Source organism: Galeopterus variegatus, unplaced genomic scaffold (genome assembly GCF_000696425.1).
Source record: "Galeopterus variegatus unplaced genomic scaffold, G_variegatus-3.0.2 Scaffold1265, whole genome shotgun sequence".
Classification (NCBI taxonomy): Eukaryota; Metazoa; Chordata; class Mammalia; order Dermoptera; family Cynocephalidae; genus Galeopterus; species Galeopterus variegatus.
This window is the reverse complement of record NW_007727376.1, coordinates 327,906-338,619: the sequence shown is the minus strand read 5'-3', so window position 1 is coordinate 338,619 and position 10,714 is coordinate 327,906. Positions and strand designations below refer to the sequence as shown.

At 40.8% G+C, this 10,714-nt stretch overlaps 1 pseudogene; it reads right to left on the bottom strand.

Moving 5' to 3' along the window:
• Positions 1–1,691: 1,691 nt before the first annotated feature.
• LOC103593043 lies at positions 1,692–10,342 on the bottom strand (annotated as a pseudogene).
• Positions 10,343–10,714: the final 372 nt, after the last annotated feature.

The following is a 10,714-nucleotide window of genomic DNA, read 5'->3' as shown; positions in this document are numbered from 1 at the left end:
AAAATAAAATTATATTTCTCAGGGAAGAAATGGCTTGGCAGAGAATATCAAGGATCATTCTACACCAATATCTGTTTCAGCAGTTATTCCATCTTAATTAATAAAAATTGTATTAAGTCTTCCTACCCTTGAATTTGTGTTTTGCTTAAGACCTCTCCTGTGGTTAGTTCAGTGACATTTTATATTTTAAAAGTGATGCAGAAATTATATAGTTTTTTTTTTCTTTGCCACTTCCATTTACAGTCCTTGTATCTTACCTAATGACCACTTCTCAATTTTTGGAACAGCCATTTTCTTTTATAATTTTTTTTAAAATTTTTTTTAGAGTATCCATTGCTTTTCACCCTCAGTAAGCATCCTCTAAGTGTTTTGTCTCTGCCAGAAAAACAACTGTGAAAATTTTTTACCACCAGGGCCGGCCCGTGGCTCACTCGGTAGAGTGCGGTGCTGATAACACCAAGGCCACGGGTTTGGATCCTATATAGGGATGGCCGGTTTGCTCACTAGCTGAGCGTGGTGCTGACAACACCAAGCCAAGGGTTGAGATCCCCTTACCGGTCATCTTTTAAAAAAAAAAAAAATTCTTTTTACCACCCTATAGATGGATTTCTACACACTGTTAAATTGAAAAATGATTCATTTATTTTTATTTTTGTTCAGGCAAATGACAAGTCTCATCTGCAGATGTTTTCTAAGCAGTTTTATTTTGATGCATATCAATACTATTTTTAAATTTCAGATAGGCTACTAAAATTTGGTGCTTACAAAATGCTTGCACGTCTGTAGCTAAAAGTGACTCGAAAGATTTTACTCCCCCAAAATGTACATTAGCTCCTCAAGAAGTAACAGCTACCAGGGAAGGAAAAAAAAACTATTTGTCGTTCTCAACATTTTCCCAAACTCTATAAGCTTCATGTAAAAATCATTTATAAAATAGTACATTTCCATTATACAGTCATATATTAAATGAAACTTCCAATTCAGGTGCAAGAATTTTCAAGCTTTTAATAAAAAAAAAAAAACTAGAAAAAATAAAGTTTTGGTAAAGACTTAGGTAATATTCCTAAACAAAGAACTGAGGAAAAGTGGAGAATACAGGCATTCAGCATGGATACCCAGTAAATGACACAATGCAACAAATCCCATGAAATACAACTTATACACCAATGAACAGAACTTGGAAAAAATACTAACACTTTTCTTTCCTACTCCTGTTTCCAAAAGAATTCCAGAGGCCAAAGGAACTAGCTTTCAATGCACAGGCAGGGAGAGTATATAAGGTGGAAGGAGTGCGTAGGACTCAAGAAGTAGGGAGGCTCGCTGTCAGCGTTCTGAAGTCCCAGTCCTTTGCATATGTGTATCAGAGCAAGAGCAGTGCTCCTTCCAAATAAAGGTGGCAGCATTAAATTATCTTTTACATACATCTATCCCAGGCCAAGGGCAAGTAATGTCCGCTGTGCTTTACAAAGGACTGAGAATAGAAAAACCAATCTCCATATCCTCTCAATTCCAAGTGGCTGTTTACCCTCAGATGACTAACAACATCCATGACTCTTACACTGATTGCATTAGCACTGAGCTGGTTCCAGCGAGTTTGTGAGAATGTCATCTACAGTGCTCGCAGTACCTCCTTGTAGCTGTCTAGGGACACATTCTGGCTTATAAATTGTCTGCTCTGATACCTGCTTAGGAAGGGATCCCACCAGACCTCCACAAAATAAACTTTGTTAGATCATCCCCTATTGCTGATCAAACTCACTGCTCCACCATTCAAAAAACAGAAGGCATAAAGGTGAGTACAAACATAAGAAAGGAGTTTACATCTGGTCTTGCAGTCTTTCTATATAGTCTCTAAAGTCCTGCAAGTCCCCCAGCCCCATATCTTGGCAGACCCACTTGATGTTGTCATCACTGTCAAACAGGATGGAGTTGGTGTAGGGGCCGCCGTCCTCTGGGAGGATGGTGGTGTAGGAAGTAAACTTGACTCGCTTCCTCTTTGGGCCCGAAGGAATGATAGGTTCATTTTTAATTGCTTTCTCATAGACATAGTCAGAAGGCCTGAGCAGTTGACTATGGAAAGTCTTCTGGGAGCTGCCATTCAGAAGGAAGTTCCTCTCCTCAAACTGCAGCCCCCTGTCTATCATGGTGGTGCACTCCTCCGACGGGAGTGTGATGTCAACGGGGTTCTCCAGAAGTTCCACTTCATTCCCCAGCCTGACCCAGTCATGGGAATGGGGGATGTTGCCTTGCTCACTCACAGCAAACCTTTTGTGTCTATATTTCCAAGCAAATGCCACACAGTTGATTAGGAAGACCAGAATGGCCAGGCAGAAGACACAGAGCAGGGCATACATGCCAGTCTCCAAGTCTGTTAACCCCCTTGAGGTCACTGTAAGATCACCAGGATTATTGGGTTCTGGTAACTTCCCTTGAGTGTCTGGACCACCACTCTTGAGTAACTTCTTATCCTTTCCTTCCATGGGAGACTGTGGGGTTGTGCTTTTGTTGGTACTTTCCTCTTGACCAACTGATGTGCCACATTGGAACATTCCTGAACTGCTCTCTCCTGGTTCCCTTCATGCTCTATGGAATTACTTAGGTGGTCTTTTTTTCTTCTTCTTTTTCTTAATATAGGGGACGGACCAGTTAGGTCACTTGAGAGAACGTGGTGCTGGTAACACCAAGGTCACAGGATCAGATCCCAATACTGGCCAGCTGCCAAAAAATAATAATAATAATTTATAGTACCCCATAAATACGTATAATCAATTATGTTTCAATTAAAAGAATTAAATTTTAAAATAATTTTTAAAAATATTTTTTTCATTGTACATGTTTTTGGGGTACAATTTTTGGTTTCAATTCATGTATATATCGTATAATGGTCTAATCAGAATAGTTGGCATATCTATCACCTAAACATTTATCGTTTATTACATTTGAGGTTCTCTTATCTGGCTCTCTTAAAATATACAATACAATATCATTAGCTTTTGTCACCTAAGAGCACCAGCACTTATTCTTCCTGTCTGACTGTAACTTTTTGCCAGTCCACCAGCCTTTCCCATCCCCCCCCTTAAGGTGGTCTTTATATTCGCAATTTATGCCATCAATATCATTACTGCCTCTCTGGTGCTCATCAATACTTGGTTCCTATTTGAACTTGACATTTCCTTTATTCACAACAAAAACACTCTTCCTCTTGGTCTTCTGACAAGGTTCACTAATCATCATTTCTAACTTAATCAAGGGTACTTGCCCTTCACCTTCTGCAATCACAACTGGCCATCTGGACTCAAGGTTTGGCTGGACAGACACCACCATTTCATCCAATGATGAGGCAGTAATTGAAAAATCCTTGATATTGTAAATGTCTAGAGGTGTCACTGAACCATCACTGAACAAAATCCAAGAACTGATTATTGCTTCCTAAGGAAAATGAAAGCAAAGCATTGTATTATAATCAGGTTCCTTCTTTATAAACATGTACACAAATGTGATTTCCTATAAAATATGTTTTCATTATATAGAATGAGAAAAATTAACCCCAATGTCTTAAAATTTGGAATAGTGCCTGTCATACAATGAACTGCCATAAATTATGTGCTGTAGTCTCCATGTTGCGAGGAACAAATGATCTACTTTAATGAATGCAGTCATGTGTATGCTAACTGATTAAATGTCATATAGCAGAATTTGACTTTGACGTTTCAAAAAGAGTTTGAAAGATCACATGATGCATCTGAATCAATTTCAGGAGCAAGTAATCAGGCTACTGCTCAGGATAATCTCATGTCAAGCTTTCTTTATCAGAAAGACATGCTCAGCTTGACGTATCTGAGGAAAGACTTATCATGGGTGATGACATGCTTGAAAGATACAATGACCTTGGGATAATTTAAACGGGTTTGCTACAACCTTAAAGATGGAGCATAGGTTTAGAGTTGCCAATAATTAATATAAATCAACTGAAATCAGGTGCCTATTAGCCATAGTTGTTTAAATAGCCAAAACAAAATAATTCTAGTATCAAATATTACTTGTTTGAGAGAAATGAAAATGTGTGATCTTTTGGTTAGGGTCTAGCAGTAGTTTTCCTTGTACAGATTAGACCACTGAACAGTGGTATTTGGATATGTGTGCTGTGGCTAAAAAAGCAAATAAGAGTAAAAAATTATCCAAACCTCTGTGTAGTTTTCTCAGAGACAGAACAGCTTGGATAAGAAGCAGCAGGAGCTTCAAGAAGCACCAGTCCTCGCTATGAGTGCTTTACTGCTCTCCTTTGCAGGATGTGATGAGCAAGAGAGAGGAGTTGTCTTGATTGACCAGGGACACAGAGCCTCTGGGAATCTAACCTGTTGTGGGGACTGAAGAATGTCCTGGGCAGCCACTGCTGAGACGATGGCCCTTTTGTCTGCTCTGTGAGGCTACATGGAAAGAGATAAGCCAGCTACAAGGTGCATGCCTAGCTCCGCGATGGTGACTTGGTCATCCAGGACGATCACTCTCTTCTCAGCCAGGATGGAGTCAGAGAGAGACGAGAGGACCTTCAAGGTAAGTGAGAAAACTTGTGTCTCTGCTATACACATAACCATTTAAATTCCTTAATGATGCTTCCACCACAGTGTTCTCCTAGCTCTCTGATAAATGAATACACTATGGAATTTGTTTAGGAATTTGTTATGCTATTGTTCAAACTTTTAAAACTTTTTATACACTCCAAGAACCACAAAGTGAAATGGTTGTATTTCAGTTAGAAAATAACCAGCATTCTCAGGTTCCACTAATTTCCATTAACGATATGCAGAAGGTTGAGTATCATATAAGGCAGGATTTCTCAACCTCAACACTATTTACATTTCAGGCTAACAGGGTTTTTCTTTGTGTTTTGTTTTGTTTTGGTGGGAAGCTCTCCTATGCACTGTAATGTCATTAGCAGGATCTTTGACTTCTACCCACTAGGTGCCAGTAACAACCCCCCTCCCAGGTGTGACAACTAGAAATGTGTGCAGACAATACTACATATCTCCTGGGGTTACCTATGACTGGTATCAGGGTTTGCATTTTATGTTTTAACTTAGCATCCACTGGCAAAAAGGGTAAGATATTTTATCCCAATAGCATCTATAATGTGCAAAAGTTTTTCTGTGCTTCCTTCATTAAAAATTCATTTTTGAATATGGGTTACATTGATTGGTGATTCCTGCATATTGTTTGTTGTTGTTATACTCTTTCACACACAAACACACACCTACCTAGAATTTCCTCACACAAACGTGTATCTAGACACATACAAATGATGGGTCTGGTATCTGGGGGAAGCAGCAAGAAGCAGATGTCCTCTACCTGTACTGTGGTTATTCCCGGCTCCTGACCAGCAAGGGTCCTGCCATCTTGTAACTGAGCGATTTTCAGCTCCTCCACCTTCATGAACTCGGTCACGAGGTCGGTGATGTCAAACTGCCAGTCGGGGCCCAGCATGTAGGTCATTTGACCTGCATCAGGCAACTCAGCCACAAACTGGGTGAGTACACATACTACAGCAGGCTGGTACTACAGGGAGCACCCTCGTCCCTTCTTCTCCTTGTCTTCCTCATCGTCACTCTCCCAGGTAGGCCTGGAGCACAAACAAACCAAATCAGAGTAAACACCTCATTGTTAAGAAGCTTCATTTGCCCTCACTGTCCAGATTCTGCTTGACTCTGCAGGGTGAAATGCAGTGAGTAGTTCTCCCTCTTGCTAGACATGCCCACCCACTGACTCGTTTACCAATCTGTCCATTCATCTGGCCCTCTGGTGGTGTTGCCTGCTGCCAGAAATACTGTTTCAAGCCCAGAGCCCAGAAGACAGAGCCACCATCTCTTCCCCTCAACTTTTCACTCAAGTGGAAGAAGCAGGTGCAAGATAGATGGATACAGGATCAGAGTATATTGGTGGTTCCCAAACGTTGCTGCACATTAAAATCACCTGGGGCACTTCAAAATATCCCAATGCCCAGTGTCAGCCATAGCAATCAAAGCAGAATGTCAGGGTGTTCGAGCCATCCACGGATAGGTTTCAAGAGGCCCTGGTGAATCCAATGCAAAGCAAAGTTTGGGATCCATTGGTTTGAGCTCCAGACCGAAACGAGCCTAGTTCCACTGCCTGGTTCCAGCCTAACTTAAACAAGTGACTTGAGCACCTGATCCTCATTTTCCTCACCTGTAAAGTGGGGCTACACTTGCCTCTCATGTGGTTGTTGCAGAATTAAGAGAAATAATCCATGAAATGTGTTTGGCACAAGGCTGGCATATAGTATGTGCTCAGCAGAATTTAAAAGTGATTGTTATTAATGATTCAAGGAGAGCTGTCATGTTGCTTTGTGTTGCTTCACCCACCCCCCATTGATTTGTCACCCCACTTCCCCTGGGTGATAGAGGTGCAAAGGATCACTCAAAGCCCATCTCTTCTGAGCAGTGAGAAGCCCCGAAGTGGTTAACTTTCCTGGGAATGCTCCAGTGAGAGGGATCCCTTTATTGGGAAATTAACCCCAAATTGGGGTTCTCTTCCTGCATTTATTTTCCAGACCAGGAAGTTACAGGAAGAGAACATAGGTGGGATTATAGTTTAACAATATAGGCTGGTAACTTTCAGTGAAACAAGCCAGATGACATTCCAGTAGACAATAAAGCGGTCCTATCAACACAAGCTTGATCTTAGCAAACATTCTTTCTCCCTCTAACAGTTTTCCAGCAACTTAGATATCAATCAGTAACTAATCTGTCTTTGAGCCAGCAACCTTGCTGTGCCACAATTCTTATCTTGCAACAGAGACTCAATAGCCTGGGGAAAATTTCCAGTCCTCTGCAAGGGCAATATTTAAAACTGCAAGACTTTGGAAAACCAGGCCCTGTGAAGTACATATGCTTTTTAGTATAATCCACACTGTCATAGAGTTCAGCACAGGTTCTGTGGGACAGTAGAGAAAAGACGGCTCACCCGACCCTTGGGAACCAGGGTAGGCTTCCCAGATCTGCCTTCAAGGGCAGGAAACCCTCACAAGGCACTTGCCACATGAGGCAGGGCACTTAATGGCACCACTTCAGTCACTCCTCACAAAAACCGGGGGGGTCTTGGTTCAGCTACAGGAAATGGGGTACACTGGGGGTGCTAACCAAGCAAGTGGCATGATCAGATTTGTATTTTGTAAAGTTTACTCTGGAGGAAGTAGAAAAGAAGTTTTTGGTTGAAAGATGGAACCTAAGAGGAAGAACCAGATGGGAGGGTTCTTTAGGCAGCTGTGTGCCAAGTCCTGATGCTGAAGTGTGACAGAGAGAGAAGAGCCCCACCCCTGAAATTTAACTGGACCTGGACACCTGTGAGCAGGTTTGTGCCACTTGTATACGAGTCCCCAAACCCAGTTTTTCTCAAGGCTTGCCTACTCTCATCTTTTTGTTGTTGTTGTTGTTCAGTTATGTGAGTCAACAGATTACCATGTGAGGTTTTTTGTTTGTTTGTTTGTTTGTTTGTTTGTTTTTAAGCTGGTTGGGTTTCCTTCCCTTGTAATCAGCTTGCATATCATCTAGACAGAGTCTCACAATTAGGGCTATATGGAACATGAGCATTATTTCTTAAGAAAATCCCCATTTCCATGAAAAGCTTAGAAAATACTTTTGGGGGGCAGGAAAACAAAGCATGCCTCAATGGAAGTTCCCATCATCTTCTGAGAGTGGACCTGATGTATGCACTGACTCTGAATACACCTCACTCAAAACACTGAAGAATAGAAGACTTCAGAAGAAGTTGAGGAAAAGTAGCTATATTAGTTTCTGTCTCTCTTTTGGTGATCAGGGCAAAGACAGAGCACCAGGCAGATGGACATTACAACAGGATCTTCTTGGAACGGTATGCTCCCGAGAGGCAGAACAGAGCAAGAATAGAACTGGTGTCAGCAAGCTAAGATGCATAGTAGGCCGGATTCTGGCCCTTATCAGTTTTTGTAAATAAAGTTTTATTGGCACACATGCACACCCATTCTTTTACACCACTTCTGTGGCTGCTTTTATGCTACAACAGCAGAGGTGATAGCTGTGACAGACCATCTGGCCAGTAATAATCTAAAATATTTACTGTCTGGCCCTCCACCAAAAATTATGCCAAGCATAAGTATTTATACCAAACTATATGTGCCTAAATCTCTTACTACTCCTGGAATAAACTCCTGATGCCCTGAATTCTTTATCTAGAGAATGGGATTATAACAAAATTCACCTTGTAGGATTGTTGTAAAAATTGAGTTGGTTGACTTACGCAAAACGTTGTTTGATGTAGTCTCTGGTATATCATCAGCTCCTGGGAATATATTAGCTACTATCATCATTGTTTTTATGACCTACATATTCCCAGTTTCTAAACATGGGGCCACTCCTGGTTGCCCACTGTCTCCCAAAGGGCATCAGGATCGCCCCCAGAACTCACAGCCTGGAGGACTGGCTGCTCACTAGGCAGGATTCTGTTCTCTTCTACCTTTAAAATCTAAGCAGCTGCCAAGCAGGGAGATGGTCCCAGTGGCCGTTAGCAGCAAATTCTGCCTTCTGAGATAATACCATCCACTTAAGTGGCTGTTAGACTTTATAGTACATAAACACTTTTCCTCTCTAATTCACTTTCTGTTTACACAACAGGATAGGCACTTTATCTCCTCATTTCAGCTTTTCTTCTGCCTCAAACATCAGATATTCAGCCCCAGGCAGTTTTCGGTTCTCTCATTAGGCCCCCATGCTGGGGAATTCATTGCCTCAAAATGCTCAATTTCATGATCTGATAACTATTTCTAAACTTAAAGAAAAACAACACCAACAAAATTACTTATTTATGATGGTATTAGGGAAAGTTTTCTTCTTTTCTTCTTCTATTTTTTTCCCCAGGGTATTTATACTGTGTGTCTTTTTATAGACTCTCTACAATACAAGTTATGAAAGACCTATTATAAAAGCAAATTTCTATTGCTGTAATTTGTTTTGTGGCAGTGTTAGCAACCAAGAAGCTGCAAGCACACTGTTGTAATCTGGGCCACCTTGCTTCTTGATCAACTATTTGGACAAAGTGAACCCACGAGAGCAGTTTCTAAGGGAAGCAGCGTGGAAAACTGGCCCTGACTCGGGTGTTCTGCACACCCCTCGTCCTGCATCGCCCAGCATTGCAGTGGGCTCCAGCTCTGCAACATCCACCATGCCAAATGTCCCAATTTGTCAGCAAAAATCTAGGCTTTCACATAAAATCTCCTTTGTAAAAATTTAAATAGCTAATTTTCTTTAAAAAATTTTTGTTTTGATTTTCATTTCCCTGATGATTAGTGATGTTGAGCATTTTTCACATTCCCGTTGGCCCTTTGTATGTCTTCTTTTGACATTTTTTTAAAAAGTGGTATATCTATGCAGTGGAATCTCACTGAGCTATGAAAAAGCATAAAATCCTTTCATTTGTGGTAACATGGATGAGCATGGCAAATATCATGTAAAGTGAAATAAGTAAGGCACAGAAATAAAAATATGACGTGTTCTTACTTATATGTGATAGCTAAAAAATGATAATAATAAGTTGAAGTTTCTGAAGTAGAGAGTAGAGTTATGGTTACTAGAGTCTGGGGAGGGGAGGGGAGAGGAGGGAAGAGGTGTATTAACAGGCGCAAAGCTACTGGTAGACAGGAAGAATAAGTTCTTGTGTTGTAGGCTAACTAGAGCTAATAGTATTATATATTTTTAAATAGTTAGAAAAAAAGGATGTTGACCATAATCACCACAAAGAAAAGATAAATCTTCAGGGGTTGGATATGTTATCTACCCTAAGTGGTCATTGTACAATATGTGCATATATGTACCCCATAAATATGTACAATTAAAATTTTAAATTAAAAAAAAAAAGTTTTCTTCAGGCCAAACTAAACATATTGAAAGGCCAGATTCAGCCAAAGGACCAACATATTTAAGAATTTGGGTTTCAAATACCAAGGTATTGGTCTCCAGCCTTCAGATGACCTTCTTGTCAATCACTGTGTGCTCACACAGCTGAGAATTAGATAACTTAAAGCCCCATTATTTTTCACATGTTCCTGTTGAGCAAATAAGACACTTTATGACTCTTTTTCCTACACCTTCTGAAAATATCATGTTTATGCAAACAGGAGAAGAAGAATAAACAAGTATAACTTCCTATGAAAAACGTGCCATGTCCTGGAAAAGCTCTCCCCAGAATCAAAAGCGAAAGGGGGTCCACACTCTCACTTTACAGGTGAACAACCCAAGGCACAGCGGGGACGAGGCAGGCTCAAGGTGACCCAACTGCTTTTAAAGACTCACGTCATACTTGGATTTTACACAGGGTTCCCATGGCCCCACGCCCACAGTTACACCAGAAATCTCTTTTTCTCTCTCACCCAGATTTCTTTGTTCACCTTTGCTCTCTTTGCTGAGCTTCGAAGCCACAGATACACCTACTTAGGAGAAACAACTGACATATTTAGGAGACTGCCTCAAAAGAATATCAAATCCAACACATTCAAAACTAAATCATGATATGCAATCCTGACTCCACTAGGGTTTTCTATCTCAGGAATTGGTATCTTCAGATATCCCATCTTACAAGCCAGAAACTTGGGGGTTGCCCCTAACTCCTCCTTCTTTTCCATGTCCACATCCAATCAAGCATCAATATCCTTAATTTTGACTACTAGATA